The following is a 21,181-nucleotide window of genomic DNA, read 5'->3' as shown; positions in this document are numbered from 1 at the left end:
ATATACCTATCTATTTATATAAATATCCATCTAACTATTATTGTCCTAACTTTACAAATGCAAAAAGAAGTTTGTTTGATTCCTTCACGACCAACCAATCTTCTACTACTCAAGCAATCTTCTTGAAACATTGCAGACATGTAATTTTAAGTACGGAGAAGGACATCTTTCATCCAGGAGTCACTGCTCCCGTGAAAAATTTACGAGGCCTATAGCCGCGGGCAAAAGCTAGTTAAAGATAAACTAAAAAAGGAGCAACTGATTTATTTATCCAAGGTCGAGGCGTGACGTCAGATGGAGCATATTTCTGCATCAAATGTAGTAGTTTGTTTGGGAAGACTAATAAAAACATATTTGAGTAATAACTCAAAACAGCATTTATTAAATTATTGTTTTCAATAGATGCAATAATTATTGTTTTCAATAGATGCAACAATAATTTAATAAATGCTGTTTTGAGTTATTACTCAAATATGTTTTAAAGCTTAATAAAGCTAATACCTAGCGGGTAGAATTTTGAAATATATTTAAATTCGCTTTTAAAATATAAACGGAAAGAGAAAAACCTTGGATATTTTGACTATCTTATACGTAGATGATTTTCATGATCATGAAGATTACAAAATTGGCGGTGACCAGAAATCATATTGGCATTGCAGATAAACGAGAAGAGGTGAAAGCAATTTATTCTAAGAAATTCTTTCTGAAGACTGTTAGTAAATGTTGGGGCGTGCCCCCGACTGGCTCTTTGCACAAATGATTATTTTTATTGCCATAATATTCCGGGAAACTTGGGAATTAATTAGGTATGACCAATAAATTACGAATAAAGAGGGAACTTGGACCGGCAATGCAAACATTGGTGGTAATTTATCGAAAGGTGGGTGGATTAATGTTACCATGGAAATATATTGTGTTTTCGTGGAAACTTCTCCAGTTGAGTTTAATCGTTAGTTTCACATGCGCTTTGTTAATGGGTTGTAAACGTTGAGAACCAAAGATAACTTCTTGGATGCCTTTGTTCCATTCTCATTCCAGTTATGCGAAGACATGATGCAGAAATTAAAAAGAAACTCCTGAGTTCAATGAGTTTAATATTCCTGTTGATTAATATTTGTAGCTACATTTCTATGAGTAAAAGATTGTTCATATATTCATAAATATATTTTGAAATTAGATTTTCAAGAAATAGTATTATATATATAAAAGACAAAAGTCCGAGGCGCATCTGTAATAATATTGTAAAAAAAAGTTATTCCTGGGAAATCAGTGATTTAGAAGATATAAGAAGCACAAAACAGCTATATATTTTCTTCAAAGAAATACATATAGGTATTCATTAAAAATAAGTAAATGATAGATATTGCGGTCAGAATAGCTGGCTGGAGAAACGGAAAAAGTAGAAAAAAAAAAAAGAAATTGGTATTCAATTGTAGCCTAATTGCAAAATAACTGCCCTAACTGGTGTTTGCGATAATTAAGCGGAAATGCGCTTAAAAAAATCTCGACGACAATATTGCTCTTCTTTGTAGCATCGCTGCAGCGCTTAAAGCAAATTGTTTCGCTGGAGAAGGCGGCATTTCTAAAATGGCGACAGCATTTTCGACGAAACAAATAAAAGAAACCTAATGATGTTTCACGAGATTGTATTCGTGGATATATTCGAAGAAGAGTTAGTTCTTGTCAACATCACGAGGTTTCAATCTATCGGATGATTGAGTTGACATTTGTATCTTTCTGAAATGATAAGTTTCCTTTACTGAACCGTTGGTGTTATATTTTATAGTACTTATGTAAAATTATTATTCTAACCTGCTGTAGGTCACTCACATTCTAAGTATTCCAGGATCCCACAAGAATCTCGTGCTCGGAGGCATTTGAGGTATATAAAATTATATATAATATATCCTTTTAATTTTAACATACCTGAAACAATAAAAGATAATTTTATATTAGTTACTACTGCTACTTTTTTGGCGATAGACATATATCTATGTATGTATATTTAAAGTATTTTATAACCTTTCAATTTATTTTTTTGTGGAGTGTAGTTTCGCCTTATAATAGGACTCAATATTCTCCCGTGGATGTCGTACGAGGTAACTAAGGGACACATAGACTAGGCAGCTTATAGGCAACGATAGTATTCTCAATAAGGGTTGAAGCAGGCAGGCAGCCGGTTGTAATCAGCCGAATCAAAACCTTTAACGGAACCGGAAACATGCGGAGATGAGGTAGAGAGAGACTATATGTAAAGTGTTTTATGAGTCTGTATTACATGAATTAAACGGATTCCATTTTGTCAAAGAACAAATTAGTTTTTTTTTTTAATTTAATTGGGATCTTATTTTAATTAAGAATAAAATAAAAATAATGAAATCCAGATCACAAATAAGGTATGAAAATATATAAATTTGTTTCTTGCAAACAAATTGTTGCATTATCATAAAAATAACATAACTAGATTTAAATTTATTCAATTTTTGGGGCAACATTCCTGTTGCTATAACAAGCAACGAACGAAACCCAAGTTTTCTGAAATTGAAACTGGTGCATATTGCACGATAAACATTCGAGGAATGTCCCAATATGTGCATCTTACCGTCTCGCGAAGGCTGTTTGCAAGTGCATCTCATTTGGCAGTAGCGCAATATTGGGCAGTAAAAGAATCTAATGACAAAGTTAATTATAGTTATCAAATATTATCTGTAAGATAGTAGACCTACGCATAATATTAAATAGTCAAATATTCGAGTTCAAATAGAAGGTATTTTTTTTCAAAAATCTATCCCAAGGGCATTGCGATTGGGGGTGTAAGTATATTCTTGCTGCGAGCGAAAATATTAGCCCTATCTATACTATTATCTATAAAGAGGTAAGCGTTTGTGAGTTTATATGTTAGAGGCGGATAATCTCAGAAACTACCGAGCCGATTTCAAAAATTCTTTCACAATTATAATCAAAATGTTTTATCTCAAAATTCCAACGGGAGCGAAGTCCCGGGCAACATTTTTTTTAGCAAAAAGAGGAGAAGACTGAACACACTCTAATACCTCACACATTCCTATGTTAAATACATGTAACAATGTAGTAGCTAGGAAGTAATAAAGAGGACTTTTGAGCTCGCGTCGTCAAAGCTCTATTTATTTATTGTTCCCTCGAAATTCAGGCGAAAACAGGTTTCTGTTTCGCAGTTAATTTCCAGTTAGTCCAGGCGTTACACCGAACGTTGTGTTATGTGGATCAAGTCATAGGTGACTAAATATATAAAACAAAAATATGAAAAACATTGTGAGGAAACTTGCACACAGTTTAGTTCCTTAGTGAGTATCCGATCACCTGCCACTAGATGGCAGGGTAGGTAAAAGTCATGTCAGATGCCTTTAGGCGACTTGAACAAAATCTGACATCAGTGTTAGCTATAACACACTCGATATGATGATGATGAACACAATTTTACTATATATTAACATAGTTTGTATTATTTTGCAGTGATTTCAGTAGTCTAATAAAGAAGAGCAATAGAGGCGACTGTAATAGCAGAAGAAAAAAAAACAATCATGCCACTTAAATAGAGAAGAAGCCTTTTGAAGAATGTGACTCTCAGTTTTTTAGCTTACAAGCAAATAATCTCGCCCCGCAACAAGATCTTCAATGTAAAATTACAATGAAAGGCAATACGACGATATGTATGCTTATTTCGTTTTTCGCTCGGGAGCGGGGCGTCTTCCCCACTCGTCTGCCTCAACCCCATGAATCGTCATACAACTTTTGTTAGGCATAAGGAAGTCTGTAAGGAACTCTATTTCGTGGTCTAAACACTATATCGCTATAAGCGTACCACTTGGCCCACTGTTTCGCGGTCTAAACATGAAATCGCTATCAGCACTCCACTTGACCCATAGCACACAAAGCTGGGCCGCCATCAGTCGCAGCTGGCCGGCGACAGAAACTCACAGTCGTTTTCAACACTCGCCCTCTATTATTACTGGATTCTAGCTTCCGCTGTTTAAGTTAACTCGTTATTACAATTCTTGTAATAAATCTTAAAGGATACTCAGTCAAATATTCCAAGAAAAATGTTTTGTTTGCTTGATTTTGATGACGTTGGTGTTAGTTGCAAAACTCGCCGACTAATTTATTTATGTACACAATATAACTGTGTGAAAGAAAATCGAAAAAAAAATAACCTAAGACAATGACATTATTCCATACAAAGCAATGAATAGACCTAATTCTCACGCCATTTCTCATTCTCCAATATAAATTTGATTATGAATTTAAAATTGACGACCTCGGTGGCGCAGTGGTAAAGTTCTTGCCACTGTCCCGAGAAGTCCCGAGTTCGATCCCCGGTTGGGTCATGATGGAAAATGATCTTTTTCTTATTGGCCCGTGTCTTGGATATTTATCTAGTATTTGTTATAAAATATAGTATCGTTGAGTTAGTATTCCATAACACAAGTCTCGAACTTACTTTTGGGCTAGCTCAATCTGTGTGATTTGTCCTAATATATTTATTTATTTATTAAAAAAAGTCTTATCTTGCTTTACACAAGTTTTATGGGAACTATACAAGAATGCATTAATGTTAGGTACAACTTCATCTCTCAAGTACTTCAATCGATCATTTGGAATTTCCCAAACATTTTGACAGGGGCAAACGAAAAGGGTTCGGTATGGAACATGCATTCCAGAAATATCAGTTCAAATAAGGTTTACACGAGTCAATATATCGCGAATGATCTTCCATATTGATCCACACAACACTTACAACCTTTTAGTTGCTATCTATATATCTATGTCAAACTAGATAGTTTGACATGATAGCAACTACCCTATTGCGCAAAATAACAAAAGCAATTAATCCCTATTTAAAATTTAAATTGTGTACTTGAGATCGATATATGTACCAATACAAAACGAAAACCGAAAACAATTGACTACTTAAAATTTACAAATTTACCTACGAACAATTCATTTGTCAAAGCCGATCAATGGAAGCTTCAAAGATTTAACTTAATTAATTGGAAATACAGTACAATAGCCCTTGTGGCGTGAGGTTCTACTCTAGAATAAGACCACTCCATATCCTCCAGTGGACGTCGTACAAGGCGTACTAAGGAATAGGGTAGGCAGCCGATAGGAAACAATAGCATTCTCAAGGAGGGTTGACGTTAGGCAGGTAGATTGTAAAATACAATAATTGTAATAATAAAATAAATAACAATCGTTGCAAGTTAAATAAAAGCTGGTGAGCGACATTTTTATTCAAATCAAAAGAATAATATCTGTGAATCTAACTTTATCAAGTGTAGGTACCTAAATCTACTACAAGATAACATTTACTAGTTCAGAGCAATCAATGAAATCCCCACACCTCAGCATTTACAATGTTCGAGTATCGAGAATCGCGTTAACTCGGAAACCGATTAATCGGTACTCCGCAGTCGATTGTTCGACTCGCAAATCGCTAGTCGCGCATTTGTATTAGTTTGTTAACTTTGAGCGTTTCTTGTTTTGTTTTAATTAAAAGGGAGGGGACAAAGTTGTAATCTAAACGTGATTGTCGATTAAAATTCTGATGTCATATAGTTTTATCTATTGTGATATATCTCTCTTAACTGAATTTTCTTCTTCAATCGCAGAGTGTCGGAGCCCAGGTCATATATAAAGGCGCTGTTAATTTCCCATATAATTTTTGTCTTATCTCAATTTTTTGGCTGCTGCTTTTTGGATGTACAATAATACCTTGTCAAAAATTGTAAACTTATAGAATATATCAATAGATCGATCGGAAATTACAGAAATACATCGAAGAATTGTACAAACGAACAGATTTACAACACTCGGAAAATACCACCAATCTTGCAGCACTAGAATGCAATTGCAACAATATCATGCCGAGCCATGAAGCCATGATAGACAATATCGTTCGACGAGTTTCGATTCGATATATTTTAGCATATTAAAATATTGCACCGTCAGCTTTGACGTTAATTTTAACGTGCGCAGAGAAACGCAAAGTGCGTCATTTTATCTAAACGTCAGCGATGCGCAGGTGGTGGTGAAATCAACGGCGAATTTATGGATGCTACTTACGCTTAGTTTTCCACTATAGTATTCTTTCATATTGGCAAGCTTGTATGTGGATAATATTTTAGTTTTAATGTTATCTAATGGTATAGGTATTTGGGTAATAATAATTATTTCTAGTACTGGATCACCAGTACTAGAAATAATTATTTTGCTAATTTTCTTTGAGCACCGAAAAGCTAGCAATACAAGTTTACGCAAACAAGACAAAACAAAGCGCGAGTAAAAAATACATTCTCATTAAAATGGACAAACTTTTAACCATAATTAGATGCAAGTATCGTCTTGGGTATTAAAATTTATTACCACCTACTCCACTCAGTTGATCTTACCTCCCTTTAAATATTTTATTGCGACAAACAAAATGTACCTACTGCGGTAAATATCTTTTGGAACTTTTTTGGATCGCTTACCCCGCGTAATTAGTTCTGATAAGGTATAACAAGAACGAGGAAGAATACCTATTAAAAAATAAATTGGTAATGGAGATTGAAGTTGGGCCATTACTTTTTTTTCAGCGCTGTTTTTTTCATTATAAATACAATTATATACTTGATAGGTTTTCGTAAGTATCTTGATCATTATTTTATGAAAATTATTAAATAAGAGTAAATGGGTTCCCCCCATTTACTTATTTACTACTAGATGTTGCCCGGGGCTTCACTCGCGTAGGAATTTTGATATAAAATATAGTCTATAGCAATCTTGAATAATGCACCTTTCTAATGGTGAAAGAATTTTTGAAATCGGTTCGGTAGTTTCAGGGATTACCCCCCTCAAACATACAAACTCACAAACGCTTACCTCTTTATAATAATAGTATAGATTGACAATCGACTGTATACTTTTCAGTGGTTTAAAGTTTTAATATCTGCGACAAAAACTCCAAGCCTAAACGTACAAAATATTTATTAAATCTGCGGTGTAATTTCAACTGTGTTTAATGGCAAGGCAACATTGTGAGCATTAATAACCTCTCTATAAAAATAGTGTAGATATTGATTGCTATCTCTCACCTTCGTAAATCTTAGATTGTAAGTAATTGTGTGTGTATTGATGGCTCAATAAAGATTTTTTTTTTATATATGATGACACTGTAATAAAAAATTACTATTTTTATCTATAGTAAACACTATTGAATAGCTAACACAAATTCACTACATTACTTCCTATTTACTAGAACACAATTAATTGTACATGTACATCAGTAAATTGTAGTTGCTTACTTGAAGCATACACGAGCAAACCTCGTTCTAAAGTTGAAAGTAACTCCGCTGGCTGAAGTAGCTCTGGTACTAATTATCTATTGATGAAACACGTACCTGTTTGCCGGAAGCCTGCAGCCACGGAATATGTAACTTTTACTTCATGGAAAGAAATTAAAACTTAGTAAAGGAGCAAATATTTTTGTCATTATAAGTTTGGCGGTTCAAATTTCTGCCACCACCGGCAGAATATATCCAATCCGCTCATATGCTTCGCTGTCTCTCTTTCCTACGCAACGGATTTTGATGGCTTTTTTTTAATGGAGTGATAGTTATAGATAGGTGTATAATTTATTATGGTTTTACCCGAGCGAAGCCAGGACGGATTGCTAGTATATGTTTAATATAAAGTTGAAATTACAGGTTTTTGGGGATAAGTACCGTGAAATTTACTGATAAATTACGATTTATAATATACATGTGCTCTGATATAAAGCAAATCATTTGTGTATGTACCTTTTGCTCGTGATTCTGCGTACGACCTTAAAATACTGTTCTTCCCGTGCCCGTAGGATTTTAAGAAAATCGTTTTCCATATTTGAATAGAATTTGACACCAGTGATAGCAATTAACACACTCGAAAATAAAAAAGAAAATGCTGCTCTACACTTCCTAGGCACCTACATACCAAATTATATATTTCTTTCTATAGTTTTTTCTATGTCATCTGTCAATTAACTAAGCTACATACCGAAAGATTTTATATTGATTTTTGACAATCTATTGTATACTTTTCAGTGTTTTAAAGTTTTAATATCTGCAACAAAAACTCCAAGCCGGCAACGTACTAACTATTATTAAATATGTGGTGTGGTTTCAACTGTGTTTTAACTGCAAGGCAACATTGTGAAGCATTAATAAACAAGATTATTTTTAATCTGCACAGTTCCACTGCCACTTATGAGAACAGCTCGCATATTATTAACACTAACTTTTATAACATACCTAGTTGTTTTTAGTAACACTCATAACGTAATGCATAAAAAAAGCATTTCTTACTTTATGCCTTTGAAAATTAAGTAGTTACTGCTGGTTTTCTGCGTTGTACTTAACCGTTTCACTTATTCACTTCATAAACATTGATATTAATTAACCACTTGTATATTTGAATTATCTAACAAAAATGTATCATTCAAGATTGATTTTATAATTTACTCATGTTGACCGATATGTGTGTTAAGGGGCTATTAGCTCGTAGTCACAGTAAATCTGTTTCAATATCGCGAATCATACCAGCCATTTTGATATGCGCCGCCATTTTGTCATGTCGAATAATGTCTATGCGAAGATTATTATACGTTTATTTAATCTTTCTCACATCTGAGCGGTTTTCCGATTTCTTTCACGGCCATTGAGCGTCGGAGCCCAGTATCCGCTTTCTTACTTTTTCGTCTCCACTTCGTACGTTCGTCGGCGTCCTTAGTTGTTAGACTATTGGCACGCATATCATCCTTGGCAACATCAAGCCAGCCCTCTTGGATTTGCCCTTTCTGCCAGGGCCAGGCGGGAGTTGCATAGTCAGACATTTGTTCCCTACGTAATATGCCTGTCTAGGCTAGACGTGGGAGTGCCAACACTGTTTGTAAAAATACAAAATCGGGCATAATATGATCCACTCAGCTACTGTTGATACCTAATAAATATAGATTAATTGATATCAGGCAGATGTTATACTGAACAATAAATCTTATATTGCATTTTGAACACCAATGTTTATAATGGGATTAACGCAATAACGTAACGATAGTCTTATATGACGGGCCTCCAACATCATACACTTGGTTTGTATTGCACATACATGTTTTGATACAATACATTATCTTATGCCAAAGTCCTTGGATCATAAAAGTCTGAAATTGCTTGGATTAGTGTCACAAAATGGAAACTGCCGGACTTGTTTCGATTTTTTCATAATAATCAGATTGTTGTTACATATTGAACTAGCTGAGCTCCGGGGCTTCCCTCCCGTAGGAATGTCGAGATAAAAGTGCCCTATGTGTTATTCCAGGTTCTATTCTACCCGAGTACCAAATTTCATAACAATCCGTCCAGTAGATTTTGCGTGAAAGAGCAACACAGAACACACATTCATCTTGGCAAACTTTCGCATTTATAATAGGTACCTATAGGATTAGTAACGAAGAGGTTCTAAACCAAATAGAATAAAAAATAAACATTCTCAAACATATTGAAGATAGAAGAGGGAAAATGTTAGGACACTTTATATGACACGATGCCTCCATATATATATTTAACCTATGATGATAATATGTGAGTTTTAAATAAATAACTAGTATAGAAGGAAAGGTAGAAGGAAGAAGGAACCCAGAAAGACCAAGAGATAGTTATCCCAAGCAAATAAAAGAAAAAGATGAGCGTCGTGCGTCGTATCGGCCTATTTGACGATCTCGGTGGCGCAGTGGTAAAGTTCTTGCCACTGAACCGAGAGGTCTCGGGTTCGATCCCCGGTCGGGTCATGATGGAAAATGATCTTTTTTTCATTGGCCTGGGTCTTGGGTGTTTATTTATGTATGTATTTGGTATAAAATATAGTATCGTTGAGTTAGTATCCCATAACACTTGTGTTATGGGATTCGAGACTTTACGTACGTTACGTACGCTTTCACGTAATAAAAAGGACATTGAAATGTCTATTAATTGTTCAAATTTACTAATTCTTTTGTTTTGATGAAAGTATAAACAAACAAAATATCTTTGACAACAACATTTGTGACGGCACTTGTGGCTGTCATACAAACCCCATATATATAATTTTTTCGCCACACGGATAATAGTATCTGATTTTTACTTGATGGCAGCTAACCTTATTGCACGAAAACAAGGTAAGCTACATACAAAAGGTAGGGTACGTAGACTGTTGTACAGGCAGACAGTTTTGTAGTTTTTGCACTCGCTTTATCATAGTTGCGCGGAGATTAAAGAATAATCTTTCTCAGCTCGTGTAAACCCTGGCTAGGTTTTAATTAAAAATACCTGGAGACGATGCAGGTGTAGGGGATTCATTCGCCACATTTAATTGAACCAGAACTTTCTCTTTGATAAAGCGTTAATAGACTTAGTTTTAGTTTTTTTTTTAAAGTCAATATATGATATCACTGGATCTTTCTTTCTTATCGAAACTGATATCGCTAAAACTTGGTGTTCGATTTTATTATAGTTACCCCAATGCTACAAACTACTAGCATTTCAGGACGACCACGTTTAATAACTGAGAATAATATCGAAAGAATCATTTATCCGTAATATTTTAAATTATATAGTAAATAAAAGTAAGTGATATTTTATATTTTAAATGTAACAAAGTTGTAAGTACCTGGTCAAAAAAGTATACATTTACACGATATGTTCCACAAAAACGTCATTAGGACGTAGGACTCGCTTGACAGCTGAGCCACTGTTAACATCGTCTCTGTGTTCTTTAATTTATTAAAAATATAAAATCGTGCAAATAATAGCAATAAGTTGTTTAATATTGTTCAGATATTCTATAATATCATTAAAACATAAAATTTGGTATCTAAGTGTAGTGTTAAAGTGCTTATTTTCAATAACAAAATTTTAACGTTCACAGTGACATTTCCCTTCAAAATTTTGCTAACTGTTAATTATTCACAAAGAACTGGACTTTTTAAACGTACAATTATCTTGAAATTTAACTGTCTGAGACTGTAAATAAGTGTTATTGTGACTTAGGTGTATAAAATAAATAGAACAAAAATTGTGTTAAACAAGACGCGCGTAAATTCGTCATTGCTGCTGACGACGCCACGGCTGTACGGAGAAGTAATCACTGGATTTGGTTTGATAAAGCATCGAGATAAGGTCAGATCCATCCATATTACATATAAATTATTGAATATTATAGCCTATAGCACACATAGAAATACGATTGGAGTTCATTGTTCAATCACGGATTTGCAATTTTATATTTTTTCTACCCACACATCTAAAAAACAGAAACTGTTATATTGGTACACAATTGAACGAAATAATACTTACATATATTTTTGATGCAGTTTACTAGAATTTACTTTGTATTAAAATTGAAAGTAAAGGATCTAAAGTTATAACAAACATATTCATTATCATATTTTATTTATTTCTGGACTAAGGTCGCCATCAATTGGCATAGTTAGAATAACACTAATATTCATAATATTAATCAATTATCTATAGTTATAAGAATAGATTTTGTGGTTAAAGCCTACCTATTTCATAAATTAACTCTGTTTTTATATATATAAATTTAACAATTTTATTTGAAATGAACTTCTTAGACTCGTTTCGTCGCAGGAAATCTGACTCAGAGTGTCAAACTGATGATATATTCGTGTCAAACTTAGAAATAGATAATAATTCAAGTAATACCTTACCAAGCATATCAGATGAGGAAGGAGATGAAATGAAACAGTTAAAGGAACGTTTGGCCACTGTTCAGTCAGAATTACAATGTGCGCAACAGGAAATATGTAGGCTATATCAAGAAAATAGTAAATTAAAACGTGCTAACAAAGAGTTACAAAATTTATGTGATGCCAATAATAGCAATGCTAGTAGTCCTGTTACTTTGCGTAAAACATCGCCGAAAAAGAAAAACAAAAAACGTAAAAATAAAACTCAAACAGTTTCAGATGAATTAGAGTCACAAAAAATTTCAAGTGACATAGAATTAACAGAATCCTCAAAAAATCAATGTGAAACAAGCTCCAAAAGTAGTAACACGAAAATAAAAAAAATGGAAAATAGAAACAAAATATGTATATTAAGCAGCAACAAACAGAATAAAATATTTTCAATTGCTAGAGAAACCTTAAAAACATATAACATATGTCATTACCTTACTACAAATGGCAACACTAAATTATTACTAAAAGACATCAAATCGAAATTGACACATTTTAATAAGAATGACTACTGTATTATTATGATCGGAGATGAAGATTTTAAAAGTACTAAAAATTATTTTAATATCATATATTACATTCGAGATATGTTACAACAATTGACACATACCAACATCATTATTTGTCTTCCCACATACAAATATAGTCAAATAAATAATATGTTTAATTGGAGAGTTGAAAATTTTAATAACCTATTATATCTGGATGTACATAGTCATGGATATGCTTATATATTAGATTCAAATAAAAATATAGGTTACGATTATTCAACATTCCTGTTACGAACAGGAATTGTAACTAATAATGGAATGCGCATAATATTTAATGATATTAAAAATCTTATTAAAGATATAGATTACAATAATAATCAACTAGAAAATAATACTCCAGAAGAGGATTCTTCATTTTTTCGAGACTAAGGCTTTGTACATTTTACATCAAAACATTGCAGGGTTATTAAATAAATCTGATGAGCTTTGCATTATTTTACAAGAACTCATTGATAAGAAAATAGACGTAGACATCATTTGCATAACTGAACATTTCATGGAGACTGGATACGAGACCTTCCTAAACTTACATAATTATAATTTAGCTGCTTGTTACGGTAGAAATAATTCCAAACGAGGAGGAGCGTGTATTTTAGTGAAGAAAGAGCATAAGTGGAGAGAAATAAATGTTAAAAAATATTGTGTTCCTAGTACATTCGAGTGTTGTGCGGTTGAGTTAATTGATTATAAACTTAATATTCTTTGTGTATATAGGGTGCCAGATTATAAAAATATATATGATTTTTTCCAAAAGTTGGAACAAGTCTTAAACGGTATATCGAAATGTAGTCAAAAACAATTAATAATTGCTGGTGACTTTAATATTGATAATCTGAAAAATACTAAGGAAAAAAATGAATTTGAATGTATATTAAATAGTTATGATTTAAAATTAGCATTGAAACAAGTCACTAGACCAGTAAGCCAGACATGTATTGATAATTTTGCTCATAATTTCAAAAAGAATTGTATAACGGAAGTGTTAGATTTCGGTCTGTCAGATCACACAGCTCAGCTTATTAAATTGCCTATTATAAAAACTGTAAGATTTAAGTTTTGGCGTAGAACAGTGCGAGATTACAGTGTCGAAAATATTAATAAATTTATAGACTGCATAAAACGCTTAAGTTTTTCGGAAATATATAATACGGTGGACCCCAATATTGCGTATCACAGTTTTGCAGAAGTTTTTATATTATTTTATGATTTATGTTTTCCTAAAAAACGGATTATAGTCAATGTCTATAGAAAACAATCTTGGATTTCCAAAGGATTAAGAAATTGTAGTAAAAAGAAAAGAAGTCTTTTGTGGAAGTTTAGAACAAAGCCTACTCTTAATAATAAAATAAATTACAAAAGATACACGAAACAGTTTAAAAAAATTATTAAATTGACAAAATTAAGTCAAAATAATTATAAGATAATGACGTCCGAGAACAAATCAAAAACCACATGGCAAATTATAAATCAAGCTAGACTAAACATACCAAAAGAAACAATAAGTCGAATTAAAGTTGATAATCACTATATAACAAATCCAGAGGAAATAGCTAATTCATTTAATAATTATTTCATTGACAAAATCAAACCAGAAAAAAGAAGTCGAGCCAATACCATATCTGCTATTACCCATAGACAACATTCAATGTTTATGGCACCATGCTCACCAGAGGAAGTTTATAAAATTATAAAAGAACTTAAAAATACGGATAGTGTTGGGTATGATGGTGTTTCAACCAAAATACTCAAAGCTGTAAATGAACATATATGTCATCATGTTAGTCACTTAATAAACCTTAGTATAGAAGCTGGTGTTTTCCCTCAAGACTTAAAAACTACCATAATTAAACCTTTATTAAAAAAAAATAACAAAGAACTAATGCAATATTATCGACCTATAGCTTTAAATTCTATATTTTCAAAGGTTTATGAAAAACATTTTTCCAACCAATTAAACGTCTATTTTGAAGATAAAAAAATTTTGTGTAATGAACAAAAGGGGTTTCGTCGTAATAAAAATATAAATATGGCCATCTATGATTTTTTGAAAATTGTATTAACTGAAGTTAACATCAGAAAACCCATATGCTCTATATATTGTGATATGACACAAGCTTTTGACTATGTTCAACATGACATACTATTACACAAGTTAGAAGCGTACGGAATTAGGGGTAATGTGTTAAATTTAATAAAATCATATTTATCTAATCGTAAACAGTTAACAGAAATTTCAAAATTCAATCCTAAAACACAATCGGAACAACATTACTTATCAACTGAACGTTCTGTATTATATGGTGTTCCACAAGGTAGTGTGCTTGGGCCCCTTCTTTTCATAATATATATTAACGATCTTCCAAACACTACCAAACATAATATGACTTTATTTGCGGACGATAGCACGGTAACAATAAAATGTAATGATGTAAATATTTATCAATTAGATATTAATGCAACTTTAACATGCATAATTGAATGGCTTGATAATAATAATTTAAAGATAAATCTTGACAAAACCAATATAATGCATTTTAGTCAAAGACCGCTTGATACGGAAAATTATAAAATAGAATATCAAGGCCATGTGTTGAAAGAAGTTGATTCAACAAAATTTCTAGGGCTAACTATAGATTCTAAATTAAACTGGAAACCCCATATAGATGGTCTTAGTAAAAGACTTAGTAGTTCGGCGTTTGTACTATTTAAACTCTCAAATGAATTAAACATAAAAGCGCTTCTTACAGCTTATCATGGTTTAGTGGAATCAATACTTAGATATGGAATAATTTTTTGGGGCAATTCGACGGATAAGGATATAGCTTTTAAAATGCAAAAACGCTGTATTCGCGCAATGTTTAGACTCCAAAGCACTGATAGTTGTCAGCCGTTTTTTAAAGAACACAAAATTCTTACACTTCCGTCACTTTACATACTTGAGGTAGCAACATTTGTGAAAACCAATGCTCATTTATTCCCTCGTCTAGCTGATGTTGTATTGAGGAATCATCGAGATATCTATCGATTATGCATGCACCCATCAAAAACTGCTTTACTCGGTAATAGCATAGTATGTATGGCACCGAAAATTTACAACAAAATTCCAAATCAATATAAAAGCTTAAATTTAAATCTATTTAAAAAGCACCTCAAGTCTTTATTAACTGATAAATGTTATTATACTTTAAATGATTTCTTTAATGATAGACTCGGATAGAATTTAGGGCTAGTATAGTACATTATAGTTCATTATAGTTTGTTTTGGATTTGTAGTGGATAGCATGCTCCTCTTTATTTAATTATATTTGCATACCTATATTCGGTAAAACGTGTAGGTCTAATTCATTTTGACTATTTGTACTCATGTTTTTGGCAAATAAATGTTTTCTTTCTTTCTTTCTTTCTTTCTTTCTTTCTTTCTTTCTTTCTTTCTTTCTTTCTTTCTTTCTTTCTTTCTTTCTTTCTTTCTTTCTTTCTTTCTTTCTTTCTTTCTTTCTTTCTTTCTTTCTTTCTTTCTTTCTTTCTTTCTTTCTTTCTTTCTTTCTTTCTTTCTTTCTTTCTTTCTTTCTTTCTTTCTTTCTTTCTTATTGCTAAGGCAAATAAAATTAAGTTATAATTATAATTAGAAACATCCGCGAAGCTCCCAATTGGGATTTCATAACGGAACAAAAGGTTTAATTAAATCCTGTAACTATTGCATTATAAAATTAAGGACGTACAGGCAACTGCACGTGAAGTTAACCCACATGAACCTCTATGCCGCGGTAATAAGGGCGAATTTAGGTCGGTTGATTTGGAGTGTTAATTATAGAATCTCTGTCGGTGACAAGTATTCAGGGCATGTGTTTAATGAATTGTTATTTCGTATTATGTTAAAATAATTGACTTAAATTAATTGTTAAAATAATTAAATTATTGTTAAAATTATGATTTTAATATTATCTGCGGGATATACGGATTAAAAAGCTTTCAGTTCAAAATGTTTAGTAGGTAATAAAAAATACCTACAATGTTATTTTTATTAAATCAAGAAAGAAAACTTGTTGCTGTTTCTTGTATTATAAAAAAATCTGTTACTAACATGAGAATAGATTACACTATTAAACCTTTTCTAAAGATACATTGTAGTAACTTCAGAAATCCCTACATTATGTTTTTCATATGCTGTATTATAATTTTATTCTACGCGGCATTATTGAATATGTGTCGGTCGTAAAACTTTTATCATATTAGGTTAGGGTTGCCATATAAAACTTGGGTGACAGCTGTGTGCATGATATGTATGCCACAGAAAATTATTTTACTTTCTTCCTTTTTAATAAATATTTTGTAAATGAACTACTTGTAAATATTTTGTACATCAGATTTTTAGTGAACAATATTTAACAAGAAAAAACAAACTTTTTTTCATCAACAACATAGCCTATCTAAAATCACTGATTTGATTTTCTGATGGGAGATGCTTGCCGATTAGTTCATTCCTTGGTTATCGATAGAGACCTTAAAAAATCATATTTGAAAATAGAAGAAAAAAAGTAAACAAAAAGACAACACAAGTCAGTAATTTATATAATAATATTGTAACGTAAATATCATATGATTCAGCGACAGCAATTATAACAAAATGCACGCAACGAAAATTTTTAAAACTAGAGAAACTAACAAAAACCAATGCAAAGGCAAAAAAGCAAACACTTTCAAGCGTATATCACTGACTTCTAAATTCCTGGGCTTGTCAAAAAGTATATTTTTGTTTTCTTTCCACTTAGATCCACCGACTTGATCCACATGTGGATCGGACCCTAGATTGATTGTACCACGTATTCCCGAATCAAGAACAAAAACTTATTTCTTTTAAATCGAGTCATTAGAAGTCAACGGTTCACAGACTAAATTATTGCCAGACTGTGTTGCCAGGATAAAAAAGCTAGCAGCAAAATCGCAGTGAGTGTTTCTCATTTCAAATTCCTTTCAGAGAATGATTCATCAATTGAGCGACTGAACGAATGAAAAAGTTAACATTCTGGATGCACGTCCCTAACGAACTGAAGCGGATTGGATGCGACCTGAGGGGCGACTATTCAAAAAGTTCATTCAAAAGTATCGTTGAATAGAATACGTGTAGTGTTGATATACTTTTGTAGAATATAACATTTAGAGTTGATTTGTAACCCCCGACTACAGGAGAAAATTAAGTTCAATATTTTCTGTGTATGTTTGTCCATGCCATCGTAGCAGCTAAACGGCTGAACCGATTTTGATATAGTTTTTTTTGGAAAGAGAATATATATATATATTGCAATGATCCACTCAAACAAATGTTCTTTACCTATGCATATCTTGATGCAATTCAGCTACATATGCAATTGATACAATCCTAACAATACTCGATCACATATTAGTGGACGTTATAATCGATGTGTTTGTCAGTAACATGCGATTAATTGCGAGATTAATTCCAATGGTACCGATCAATTAACTATAATCAGTGTCTGCTATTAGTTTCCATTACGGTGTTGGAATCAGTGTTATCCAAAAATTTGTATAATGACTTTTTTTAACATACTGTCAGTAGATTTTACTTAAGAGTAGGTTTATTCAAAACGAGTATTTTTTATACATAATAAAATCATTCTTACGAAATAGTGAAAGATAGGTACGATATGGCAGTTTCTGTTTCTTGAATGAAAAAGGTTTACAAAAAAGGTTCGTAACACAGTTTTACGCTGGACGTAAGTTTTACGCCCAGTCCAGGTCACAGTCTAGCCTAATAAAAGAGAGCGAAGTAAACGTGGCTTTCGAAGTTTCTTTAGCAATGGAAACCCTTCTTTGTGAAGGGTTTCCATTGGTAAAGAAACTATATTCGGCAAAATTGTGTAAACTCCGAACATTGATGTCGTTTGCTAAGAAGAATATTGCAAACATATTATCAACCAAATGTGTGTGGAAATAGATATATTCTACTATATACCTGTTGATTTGAAATTCCTGAAGGTTTTTAAAGAACTCGATATAAACGGGGTAAAAGGATTACGTAGCGAAATAAATTTTAATTAAATTGTTCGGGCAGATCGATGCTGCCTAACGTTCCGAATGTTTTGCGAAAATATTCATTTTAATTAATCCCCTTTCGGGATCGGATTGAAGGTTTCGACCTCTTTGCGACCTGTGTATGTAATTTTAGATAACACGTAGGTATATATAAATATTAATAAACTTTATTGTTCCAGAGCAAAGTATACTACTAATAAATTTCTCTTCCAGCTCTCCCAAACTTGCATAATTGGAATTTCGAATCACTCTACTTATTGGTGAAAACCGCATGGAAATCCGTGCAGTAGTTTTTGAGTTTATCGCGAACAGACAGACGCGGCAGGCGACTTTGTTTTATAATATGTAAAGATAAAGATTATATTTAAAGCCCTTCTCATGGTCAACTAAACGAATTCAATCATTTCATTAAAAGAAAGAATAATAACAGATTCAAATAAACGGAAGCACAAATTTTTTTCATTCGCTGAACTGAGATAAGCATAGGCAGCCACCAACTGGCTTTATGCAGCGGGATCTTTGTCCAAATGCACTGTTACGTTCATTGCATATTCATGCTGTAGCCCGCTTCGGGAAAAAGGTCGCTTTTACATCGTGGCCTGCAATTTCTGATCATTTCTGATATTCAATTCGGACCAACCCCTGATTTTCCCGAATTGAATATCTCATCATCATCTGCAGCCCTCTGTGACCCACTGATGGGCATAGGCCTCCTTCCATCTACGCCAACCATATCTGTCTTGGGCCATCCTTATCCAGATATTAGTAATGTCAATTTAATTCTTATGGCCTATACTTATATTTTTGGTACAATTTAATCATAAACCCTATTTCCATATGCGCTAATATTTTACCGCAATATTTAATCAATTCAAAGGGTCACAACTTACTAGAGTAAATATCGATCAATATGTTTATTGTGTCGGTTAATTATTACTTTTTAACAAGTGTTGTATACATAATTTTTCCTTTTGATGAAAACTTACGAAAATGTCTTCAGTAGTAATCAAATCCAGTTCCACTTGTATCTTTGCATTCGGGCCGCGTCGAACTATGGATAAAATCGGGCCAAATTGTAAATTGACAAAAGTGACTGCAGAGTTATTATCTATGGTTTCGCTATTTGTTACCGGCTTTTGATATTTTTTTTTTGAACTGTGTCAGGATTAATGTTCCTGTTGTTGGTCTGGGTTTTGGTGGAGATTTTTAGTTTCGGATCTGTGTGGGATTTGGGTCATTGTTACACACAAGATACACGATGGTCACAGGATTTCGAAATGGGAGCTTTGATAGTGACAAGCTGGAAACAATAAAATGTTTCTTTTGTGATGATGGATCACATTCCTGAATAGACGATGCTTTCAGTTTGAAACAGAAAGACTAACAGCTACATAAATAAATCTTTACAGACATAAAGTTTGTTAGAAAGGATAGTACAATGATTATTTCCATCCGCACCGTGAATGAAGTTTATGCCTTTAGTAAAATTGAGATAAAAATAATTATTTACCTTTACATAGTTGCAATGTTGCAACGGAACAACCTTCGCTAAAAGATTTGAAAAACTAAATATTCTACAATTACAGTGACTCCAAGCTTCATTTCCAAAGACCGCTGAACTAAAACATGGCATTAGAAAATATTCAGTGAAATTTCGAATAATATGCAGTTGGAAAATTTAATTTAAGTTAAGCACACCATTCTTAGCAGCGTCTAGCCGAACTTGCTTGAAATAAAGTATTTTCATTAGTAATAGCGAACACACGATGGAATTATAATGAATTGGATTTCCATTTACATTTTCTTCATTAAATTTCTTAATTGTTTTCCGCGAATGATCCGGTTTGACACGCGCTCATTTAATCGCTCTGGAGAAGTTCCTCAACCCATCTACCTTCTCACATAAGTAGATACACAGTTAAGAAGTTTAAAACATATTTTGAACTAACTTTTGCCACAGAATTTCACTCGGTGTTTTTTTGGATGAATTGTAACCTATGTCCTTCTGTACTCTTAAGTAACTCTAAATATATGCGACATTTCAGGTAGATTGGATGAGTATCTACTCAGAGCGTGAAAAGGTAAAAAATAAATAAACTTACTTTCACAGTTAGTTACGATTAATTAGGATTATCATTAAATAAATAATAAATAGCGTGTTATACTAGTAATTCAGCTAGGTGATATCCAAGGCTACGTGTAACTTAGTTACTTTGTACATCATCTACGGTATGATATATGGAGTGGACCTTATCTAGGGCGGAGCCACAAGCCATAGGGACACTATGGGTGGGTTACACCGTCAACTTTAACGTACGTAGAAAAACGAAAAGTACTTACGCCATTTTGTCTAAACTAAAATTTGACAGTGCAACTTACCATAAACATATTTAATTTAATCAATATGCATGATTGCAGAGTAAATTAATATTGTATACAAAGCAATTTAGATCGACCCATTTTATGTGGCAATAAATAGGGATTATCGCTAGCATCAGGCTAGCTATGGCTACAGTATATTTGTAGGCTATAGGCTATACTCATTATCGTGCCGATACAAAATATATTGTGTTTACTGTAAAGCCCGCCTCGCCGTACTGCAATGTTATACTGGACGTGTACACAAATTGCTGTATCATTATTGTTTTGGCTAATGAGATTCTGAGTATAAGGTTAGTCCCCAGATTTCCATATTTATCCGTGTAAATGTAAAATTCAAACATGTGTCTGATTTTACCGAATTGTTTTCAGAATTTAGGCGTACAACATTTATTACTATTATATTTGTAGACTA

At 32.8% G+C, this 21,181-nt stretch overlaps 1 protein-coding gene across 2 annotated transcripts in view; it reads right to left on the bottom strand.

The window, feature by feature from the left end:
* The window catches only part of Sdc (Syndecan), a 217,468-nt gene that overhangs the window by 45,814 nt on the left and 150,473 nt on the right, over nucleotides 1–21,181 (bottom strand). The window lies entirely within an intron of this gene.

The sequence above is a fragment of the Plodia interpunctella genome, chromosome 2 (assembly GCF_027563975.2).
Source record: "Plodia interpunctella isolate USDA-ARS_2022_Savannah chromosome 2, ilPloInte3.2, whole genome shotgun sequence".
Classification (NCBI taxonomy): domain Eukaryota; kingdom Metazoa; phylum Arthropoda; class Insecta; order Lepidoptera; family Pyralidae; genus Plodia; species Plodia interpunctella.
This window is presented reverse-complemented; position numbering and strand designations above follow the sequence as displayed.